The sequence below is a fragment of the Portunus trituberculatus genome, chromosome 42 (assembly GCF_017591435.1).
Source record: "Portunus trituberculatus isolate SZX2019 chromosome 42, ASM1759143v1, whole genome shotgun sequence".
Classification (NCBI taxonomy): Eukaryota; Metazoa; Arthropoda; class Malacostraca; order Decapoda; family Portunidae; genus Portunus; species Portunus trituberculatus.
This window is the reverse complement of record NC_059296.1, coordinates 6,470,001-6,480,000: the sequence shown is the minus strand read 5'-3', so window position 1 is coordinate 6,480,000 and position 10,000 is coordinate 6,470,001. Positions and strand designations below refer to the sequence as shown.

Here is a 10,000-nt window from a genome sequence, read left to right as displayed (position 1 = left end):
ACACACTCTGTCTGTCACTCGACTGCTTCTACTGATGGTGATGGTGGGAGAAGGGGACGGAGAACAGATAGAACATCAGTGGACCATTTTCTTCTTCTTCTTTTTCTCCATTTTTTTTTTTTTTTTTTTTTTGTAGCTCCTGGTGTACAGACATTCATTCCATTCTTCTGGCTAACTCTCTCGGTCCTGTTCGGGTACTGGCATATAAGTGGGTCCTTTCTGTTTTGATCGTTTTTTGTTCCCCCTTGGTCAGTTCTCTCCTCTTACATGAAATAAAGAACCGCCTTGCATAAATAGATAGATAAATGAAACAAGATGAAAAAATAAGAGAGTCTTGAGGTGTCCATTCTTGTCACACTCTTCGCTGTTAATCTCGGTTCCATTTATGTGTCCTCGCCCTGAAGGAGTTAAACTGCTACCTAATTCCCACCTCCTATCTAATGATTAATGAGAGTACCGGCCTCCTCCTCCTCTTCCTCCTCCTCCTCCACTGGACTCCTCACCGTCTCACCTGGTACACCTTAATTAATCAGCCTCCCTATTCCTCGCCATTAGGTTCGCCTTTCAGTGCTCCGGGGGAAGGTGGGGACGTGGGGTGAGGAGGAAGGAGTAAGCAAAATCCCTTATCACTCTATCTTCATCTTACTCTTCACGATCTTCTTTCTCTCTCTCTCTCTCTCTCTCTCTCTCTCTCTCTCTCTCTTGTATAGTCATTCCTTTCCTTTTTTTTTTTCTTTTCAGTGTCTTTTCTTCTATATTTCCTTAACTTTTTTCTTTCCTTCTCTAAACTTTTTACATCATCATCATCATCATCTTCTTTTTCTTTTTCTTCTTCTTTTTCCTCCTTCTCTTCTTCTTCTTCTTCTTCTTCCTCCTGCTTCTCCTCCTCTTCTCTGCTATCCTGTGTCTCTCAGTCTCTCACTAATACAGTAGAATAGTTACCAAACGGCTTATATACAGTAAGGATCTTAAGGTGTATTGCTGTTTGAACTTCATTTGTATTCCTTTGTATTCCTCTTACTCCTCCTCCTCCTCCTCCTCCTCCTCCTCCTCCTCCTCCTCCTCCTCCTCCTCCTCCTCCTCCTCCTCCTCTCTTCAAACCTTCCTATCATCAATTTTGTCCTTTTCACAAAAAAAAAAAAAAAAAAAAACAGGAAATCTATCATTCATCATTCTCCTTCTTTGCTCTTCATTTTTCCGTCCTCCTCCTCCTCCTCCTCCTCTTCTGCCTTCCTACCATCACCATCATCAGCATTAACTTCGCCACTCCCGCCCGCAACCACACCACACACCACGGTCCACCACCTCACCACCACCAAACAACTAAGAAAGCAATACACGTTAGGACTCAAAGCCATGTCACATATATATATTTTGTTATCGTTATGACCTTCATTTATCTTCATTCCCTTTGTGGCTGGCGACAAAGAAGGGATTTATTTGTTGTTGACGGTATTGTAACGCTGTGTGTGCTCCGTTTGAGGTGCTTAATGTGATTTGGTGGGGATCAGATGCACGGGGAAGTAGGGGAGAGGTATTGGTGGTAGTACGAGTAGTGGTGGTGGTAGTGGTGGTGGTGGTGGCATCCAGTCTCCGAACACGTACATACGAGGCAGATAGATATGCAGATTAGGTTCCCACGTCCACACAGTATACACAATGAGTCTGAAGTGCTGTCCGGCTCTTCTGCTACCTTTCATTCGGAGATAGTGAGATGGATAGAGCAGTAAAGGTGACTGAAAACTGTGAAAAGGGTGTAAATGAGAGAGAGAGAGAGAGAGAGAGAGAGAGAGAGAGAGAGAGAGAGAGAGAGAGAGAGAGAGAGAGAGACCTTCCCCTCCTACTTTCCTCCCTACCTCCCATTCCTCCCACCATGATACTTCCACCTTTCCCTTTCTCTCTCCTCCTCCCCCAGTCTCCCTCCACCTTTTGATGTAGTTTCCAGTTAGCGTAATGAAAAACAGCCTCGTCATGATACTCTGGCTTCAAAATTTGGGCTTCATTATGACTCGTGGGAAAAAAGCAACATTAACTAGCGGTGGTATTTTGTCTTCCTTGAAAATACGAGTAGTAAATTTGGTTCAGGGTTTTTAAAGGTTCAGTTATTGTTGTTGTTGTTGTTGTTGTTGTTGTTGTTGTTGCTTTTTATATTTCGTGTTATCGTGTTTAAGGTGGCGTCACACGAGAGCTTTTACCGGCATCTCCCAGCATCTAGATGGCGGTAGCGGCATCTTCTCTCCTGAATCACGGACCTCGCTCATGATCTTCCGGAATCTTGTAAACATTACACTGTGCACACGAACACTCACATACGTGTGAGATATTTTGAACAAGAAACGAATAACCGATTTTATAAATAGTAAATGAATTAAGAGTGAAGGAAACACGCCGTTGAAATGATCTCATTCCCCTCTGTAACCTATGCTCTATGCTTATGGTACACGCTCTCCTCTGCGTTGAAACCACTGACTTGCCCAGGGACGTTTTCTGCGTCTAATTCTTCCGAGTAATCAGTAAATGAAGACCGGTAACATGTCGCCGCCTCGTCCATGATCCCGTTTGTTTTGGGTTGATGAGACAATTGAGGCACAGGAGCGTCGATCGTGTGACGAACCAGTCAGCAGCTGCAGTGAAATATTGCCGGTACCCCGGTGACAAAGAAACTAAGTACACCTGATAATACTGAGATGAGATTTAGTTGATATATTTATTAACAACCGAGACGCCGCCTTGCGAGAGCGAGAGAGAGAGAGAGAGAGAGAGAGAGAGAGAGAGAGAGAGAGAGAGAGGAAAGGAAGGAGGAAGGGAAGGGAAGGGAAGGGAAGTCAGGGGAAGGAGAAGACAGAGATAACTAAGTAAAGAAGACGAGAGATAAAAAAAAAAGAAAATAAATGAAGAAACATGATACAGAGGACAGGAAAATTAGAATAAGACAAAACAAATAGGGAAAAGGACAAGAAAGGATAGGGAGAGGAGGAGAATAATAACAAAGTCGAGAGAAAACAGGGTAAAGATAATAAGAATGAGAAGGGATAGAAAAAAAAAGTAAAAGAAGATGAAACAGAGACAAAACAGAGCAGATTATGAAGAACAAAGCAACAAAGAGAGCAATGGACAACAAAAGAAGAAAGAATGAGAGAAAAGAAATACGAGGCAAGAGAGAGAGAGAGAGAGAGAGAGAGAGAGAGAGAGAGAGAGAGAGAGAGAGAGAGAGGACATTGATGAAGAATAGCACTGTTTTGCACCGCGGGAAAGGACACGAGGTCTTGCAAACACTGCCACAATACAAATCACGCGCACTTTCACCTTTCCCCTCACTCACCACACCTACGAGAGAGAGAGAGAGAGAGAGAGAGAGAGAGAGAGAGAGAGAGAGAGAGAGAGAGAGAGAGAGAGAGAGAGAGAGAGAGATTAAGAGGGAAGGTTAATAAAAGGAAAGGAGAAATTACATAAAAAAGGTGAAAACGAAAACTGGGAGACATTTATCTTTGGGAGCAACACACGACTTTAAAGGCCTCCTCCTCTTCCTCCTCCTCCTCCTCCTCCTCCTCCTCCTCCTCCTCCTCCTCCTCCTCCTCCTCTCTCGGGTCAGTGCAGGGAACACGTGGCAAGGAAGGAAAAGGACAAAGAGAAAGGGGGATGGAGAAGGTGGAGAAAGAGGAACAAGAGAAGAGAAGAGAAGAGAAGAGAAGAGAGTGTGTGAAGTGGAGAGAGAGTGGTGGGAAGGGAAGGGAAGGGAAGGGAAGGGAAGGGAAGGGAAGGGAAGGGAAGGGAAGGAAAGAGAAGAGAAGAGAAAAGAAGAGAAGAAAAGGGGAAGGGATGACAGAGAAGTGGAAGGCAAGAGAAGGGAAGGGAAGGGAAGGGAAGGGAAGGAAGTGAAGGGAAGGGAAGGGAAGGGAAGGGAAGGGAAGGGAAGGGAAGGGAAGGGAAGGGAAGGGATGGGAAGGGGGATGAGAAGTGAGGCAAGAGAAAAAAGATAGAAAGCAGTTGAGTGACCGAAAGAGGAGAAGAGGGAGAAGAAAAGAAAGAAGAGGATGAAAATAAAAAGAAAAGGTGGTGGGGAAGGAAGTTAAAAATAATTAACAGGAAAAGTAAACAAGAGAGAAAGAGAGAGAGAGAGAGAGAGAGAGAGAGAGAGAGAGAGAGAGAGAGAGAGAGAGAGAGAGAGAGACGAGAGACGAGAGACGAGAGAGAGACAGAGAGACAAGAGAGACAGAGAAACGAAAGAGAGACAAGAGAGACGAGAGAGAGACAAAGAGACGAAAGAGAGACAAGAAACGCAAGACAAGAAAAACGAAACGAGAAACCACGAAAAACCACATTAATTACCAACATGACATTAAAAAGAGAATAAATAAACATGTATGAAATAAAACAACAAAAAGGAGAGGTCTAGAGCCTGTTTGGTCGCTCCTGCAGTGATATATGCCCCAAATTTACAATACTGAGGCTATGGAAGGTGACGGACAGGGTGGCGGCAAAGAGTGATGGATGGACACTTGCCAGGGAGAAAGAGAGGAGAGGAGAGAGAGAGAGGGACAGGGAGGGACGGACGTATTAAGGTGGCTGTCCTGCACGGCTAAGTTATGAAATGATGAAGTGGAGGAACGCGTGAAAAATGTGGTGGTGAGTTGGGTAGTATTTTAAAACACATCTGCGTGGCTACTCCATTACATTAGAAAAAAAAAAAAAAAAAAAGCTGTACTAGTTGAAGTTACCCGGGTGCTGTTAATGCTGTTTTCCACTTATTTTTTATTTATTTATTTTTACAGTACCAGTGACGGATCAACGATATTTCCACGTAAAGAGAGAGAGAGAGAGAGAGAGAGTAAAACGTTCCTGAATTCGAGTCTTTTTGGTGTACTGATAGTGGTGGTGGTGGTGGTGGTGGTGGTGGTGGTGGTGGTGGTGGTGGTCAAAGGAAAGGAAGTGTGGAAATGGTGGTGGCTATGAGGTGGCTGACGCAGGGAGTTTTAGCGCCAGTGAGCTGTATATAAAGAGGAGGAGGAGGAGGAGGAGGAGGAGGAGGAGGAGGAGGAGGAGGAGGAGGAGGTGACGATGATAAAGATTGAAGACGAAAAGAAGAGAAATAGCAAAGGAAGTTGGACAGAAGGAGAGAACAAGGAAAATAAAGAGTCTGAGAGAGAGAGAGAGAGAGAGAGAGAGAGAGAGAGAGAGAGAGAGAAAATTCCGGAAACACTAATAAGATGTTATAAACTGATGGGAAAGTCAAAATCATGCTAGTACTCTCTCTCTCTCTCTCTCTCTGATGAACGCCTTGGGAACAGGTATAATGGCAATGACAGGGTAGGGAATTATGAGAATATATTTCATCAGAGAGAGAGAGAGAGAGAGAGAGAGAGAGAGAGAGAGAGAGAGAGAGAGAGAGAGAGAGAGAGAGAGAGAGAGAGAGAGAGAGAGAGAGAGAGAGAGAGAGAGAGAGAGAGAGAGAGTGAGTGAGAGTGAGAGAGAGAGAGAGAGAGTGAGTGTGTGTGTGTGTGTGTGTGTGTGTGTGTGTGTGTGTGTGTGTGTGTGTGTGTGTGTGTGTGTGTGTGTGTGTGTGTGTGTGTGTGTGTGTGTGTGTGTGTGTGTGTGTGTGTGTCCAGGGCAGGCTGGTGTGTGGGTTGGGACTCGTTGCAGGCTGGCTAATGACCCTCCCGAATTGGTGGAGTCACTCTCGCAACGCATTTCCATTCATTTACCCTAACTTGCTTCCGGCTCCACCTCCCCCCAGCCCTAACGTCCCCAAACGACCCTCATCTCTCTCTCTCTCTCTCTCTCTCTCTCTCTCTCTCTCTCTCTCTCTCTCTCTCTCGTTTAATGTCTTGCCTCATTCAATTCCTTTTTTCTGTACCATTTCATTTTTTCCTCTCGTCCTTCCTCCTTTGTTCTATAATGTGTGTGTGTGTGTGTGTGTGTGTGTGTGTGTGTGTGTGTGTGTGTGTGTGTGTGTGTGTGTGTGTGTGTGTGTGTGTGTGTGTGTGTGTGTGTGTGTGTGTGTGTGTGTGTGTGTGTGTGTGTGTGTGTGTGTGTGTGTGTGTGTGTGTGTGTGTGTGTGTGTACTCCATTCATTCACTTCGAAATTGGATTTGTCTTTAATGGTAAATCTTCTTCCCTTTTCTAACTTGTGTAACTTGTAAGGACACTCTCTCCCCCTCTCCTCTCCTCTCCTCTCCTTTCCTCTTCTTCTTCCTCCTCCTCCTCCTCCTCCTCCTCCTCCTCCTCCTCCTCCTCTTTTCCCTCTTCCTCCGCCTTCCTTTCCACCTCAAAACTAATCATCATTCCTACTAATGATTTTTTTCTCTTTTTCCTGTCAATCTTCTTCCTCTTCGTTCTTTTCTACTGTTCCTCCTCCTCCACCAGCACCACCACCATCACCTCCCTCCTTCCTTCCCTCCCTCACGGCTTAAAATAACTCTCCATCTTCCATCCTCCTTGAAGACCTCTTGAACGAGTCCTCCTCCCCTCCTCCCCTTCCTCCTCCTCCTCTTCAACAATAGCTTTGCGTTGTTCATCTTGTCCACTCTTCTTTATCACCGAGACGTTGTTACTTCACCTCCTTCTATCTTGACCTTTTCGCTGGTCTCTTAAAGCCTTCCTTTTATTGCTCCCGTGTTTGTTTTCAAGCGCCGAGCAGTCCTTTCTTCTCATGTTCTTGCTTTGTTTTATTGCTGACACCTCGTTGGCGAACCTAACCTAACTTAATCTATCAATCAACTTATCTAATCTAATCTATGCTTCACCTTAATTTACTTTATCTTATCTAACCTTACACGACTTTAACTCTATCCGATCCTAACCTTACCTTTATCTAACTCAACCTAACATTAGCTTATGTATTTTAACCTTATCACGTCTTACTTAACCTAGCTCATCCTTAATTAACCTCATCTTATCTAACCTTATCCTAACCTAACCTAACCTAATCAAACCATATCTTACCCAACCCACCGTAACCGCACCTAACCTTCCTTAACCTAACCTCACAAAAAAACCCAACTACACCTCAACCAAAAACTAAGAACCTACGTGCAGTTAGTCCACTGATAAACTGGTTAACTGGCTCATAGATTGGTTGATATAACAGAACACCCGCAATGGAGTCACTTGGCGCCACACCACCAAACGACGTACATTGGTAAGGGAGAGGCGAGTCATGCCACCACTAACCCAAGATCATGGATTGTGAGTGAAGGCCGCGGCTGATCGCTGTTATAGTTACTGAGGGAAGGAGAGGCGAGACTGGCAGGCTGGTGTGACGAGAACAGAAGGAAGGAAGGGGATGGGGAGGCTTGGAGGGAAGGAGAGAAGTTATGGGAGGAAGGGTGAGGCTTGGAGAAAGGGGGAGGAAGGAGGTAAAGAGGAAGAAAGTCATGTGAGGAAGGGAGGGAGAGAGAGAGAGAGAGAGAGAGAGAGAGAGAGAGAGAGAGAGAGAGAGAGAGAGAGAGAGAGAGAGAGAGAGAGAGAGAGAGAGAGAGAGAGAGAGAGAGAGAGAGAGAGAGAGAGAGAGAGAGAGAGAGAGAGAGAGAGAGAGAGAGAGAGAGAGAGAAAATTGTAAAAGGAATGTTAGGTATGAGGAAAGAAACGGAAAGACAGGAAGGAAAATTCTATAATTAGGAATGATGAAATAAAAGGCGGAAGAGAGAGAAAACAACAACTGATAAAGAAAATTAGAGGATAATAAAAACAGGAAAAGAAAATGAGGGAAGAGGATGCAATAAGGAAACGGGGTAAAAGAAGAAAAATAAGAAAAAATAAAGATCGAAATAGGAAAGGATTTAAGACATCACTACTTCAAAAGCCTCTAGTGACAGTTAACCCCTTCAGTACCATGACACGTTTTCCTATCTATTCTGCTTACCATTTAGCAATTTTATACAGCTTCAGATACTTCGTGAGGGGATTCGAATAGTGAAGACTCTGGCCATTAATCTTCCCACCTCCACAGACCCTTTTAATATCAATAAAATCGTCTAATCGCACCCAAAACTCATGGCAAAAATGTGTCCCAGTACTGAAGGGGTTAATGGAGGATGGAAGGTAATTAAGCTCTCGTGAATTCAGTGGTTTTGTTGGGAGAAGGTAAAGAAAGAAAGAACATTCATGACAATCTAACTACTCATTTCCTTACCCTCTGAAAACAGCTTATCTCCATTTCTGCGGCTTCTGGAAATGACTCGAAATATTTGGTTGCATCAATGGAAGGTGGAAAAAAGAAAGCTGTAAAAATTTGACTCATTAACTCTGTGGTCTTTGAAAACAGTTCCAGTGACATCCTAAAACATTTCAAAGTAAAGGAAACTACGAGACAACACTACCTGAGCGGACACTGATACACACACACACACACACACAGACCTCTCTCTCTCCCGGGAAGACGAAAAGGTCCGGTTCCGCTTTTCCTTAATGAGGAGATCAAAGACAGTAACTCCTGGATGCCGCTGTTGTTGTTGTTGATGGTGGTGGTGGTGGTGGTGGTGGTGGTGGTGGTGGTGGTGGTGGTGGTGGTGGTGGTACTGTTGTTTCTCTTGCTTTAAGCCTCACCAGCCTGCCTTCGTTTTTTTTTTTTTTATCTTGTTTTCTTTTCATTTTCCTGCCTTTTCTTATTGCTCCTCTTGTTCTTCCTGTTTTTGTTTATGCTCTTCATATTTTTTTATTCTTTTATTATCTTGTTCTTCGTGTTCTTTTCTTTTTTTTTTCATTTTCATCACCGTCAACTTTTTCTTTCCCCTTTCTTCATTTTTTTTTTATTATTGCTCTCTTTCCTCCTCCTCCTCCTCCTCCTCCTCCTCCTCCTCCTCCTCCTCCCCATGGCGGCATGAGTGCAGGCTAATCTGACGGGTGTTTAAGCCAGCCACCTTGCTTTCTCCGCCGTGACTCCTCGCCAGGTGCACGGATCACGAGAGAGAGAGAGAGAGAGAGAGAGAGAGAGAGAGAGAGAGAGAGAGAGAGAGAGAGAGAGAGAGAGAGAGAGAGAGAGAGAGAGAGAGAGAGAGAGAGAGAGAGAGAGAGAGAGAGAGAGAGAGAGAGAGAGAGAGAGAGAGAGAGAGAGAGAGAGAGAGAGAGAGAGAGAGAGAGAGAGAGAGAGAGAGAGAGAGAGAGAGAGAGAGAGAGAGAGAGAGAGAGAGAGAGAGAGAGAGAGAGAGAGAGAGAGAGAGAGAGAGAGAGAGAGAGAGAGAGAGAGAGAGAGAGAGAGAGAGAGAGAGAGAGAGAGAGAGAGAGAGAGAGAGAGAGAGAGAGAGAGAGAGAGAGAGAGAGAGAGAGAGAGAGAGAGAGAGAGAGAGAGAGAGAGAGAGAGAGAGAGAGAGAGAGAGAGAGAGAGAGAGAGAGAGAGAGAGAGAGAGAGAGAGAGAGAGAGAGAGAGAGAGAGAGAGAGAGAGAGAGAGAGAGAGAGAGAGAGAGAGAGAGAGAGAGAGAGAGAGAGAGAGAGAGAGAGAGAGAGAGAGAGAGAGAGAGAGAGAGAGAGAGAGAGAGAGAGAGAGAGAGAGGAGGTGGATCAGAGGGCTGAGGTTTTGACAGGGCTGATGTCAAAACCATTGCCAAGAAAGCCTCTCACAGGATCTCCGCCTCAGAAGGATCGCCAGTTTCCTCGACAGGAAGGGGAGACTGCTGCTGTACAAGGCACAGGTGCGGCCCCACCTTGAGTACGCAGCTCTCTCCTGGATGTCCTGTGCCGCCACACACAGAAGGAGACTGACAGCATCCAACGCCGCGCCATACGGCTAGTAGATGCTGCAATACCACCTCACCCAGAGCCTGAGCGTCCCCTTGATTCACTGGAACACCGCAGAGATGTGGCGGCGATCGTAGTGTTCCATAAGGCACAGGTGCAAAGAGTGCCACATCTGGCAGGGCTGCGTCATCCTCTGAGAGTCACCGCACGGAGCACGAGAACGGTGCTCAATGGTGGTGACGCCGTAGAGGTGCCGCGATCCCACGGGTGTCAGCATCAACGCACCTTCGCAGGACGCGTCTCCAGGATGTGGAACTTGTTCACGGC

At 45.5% G+C, this 10,000-nt stretch overlaps 1 protein-coding gene across 2 annotated transcripts in view; it reads left to right on the top strand.

The window, feature by feature from the left end:
• Positions 1–10,000, top strand: part of LOC123517773 (soluble guanylate cyclase 88E-like) — a 172,869-nt gene that overhangs the window by 68,206 nt on the left and 94,663 nt on the right. The window lies entirely within an intron of this gene.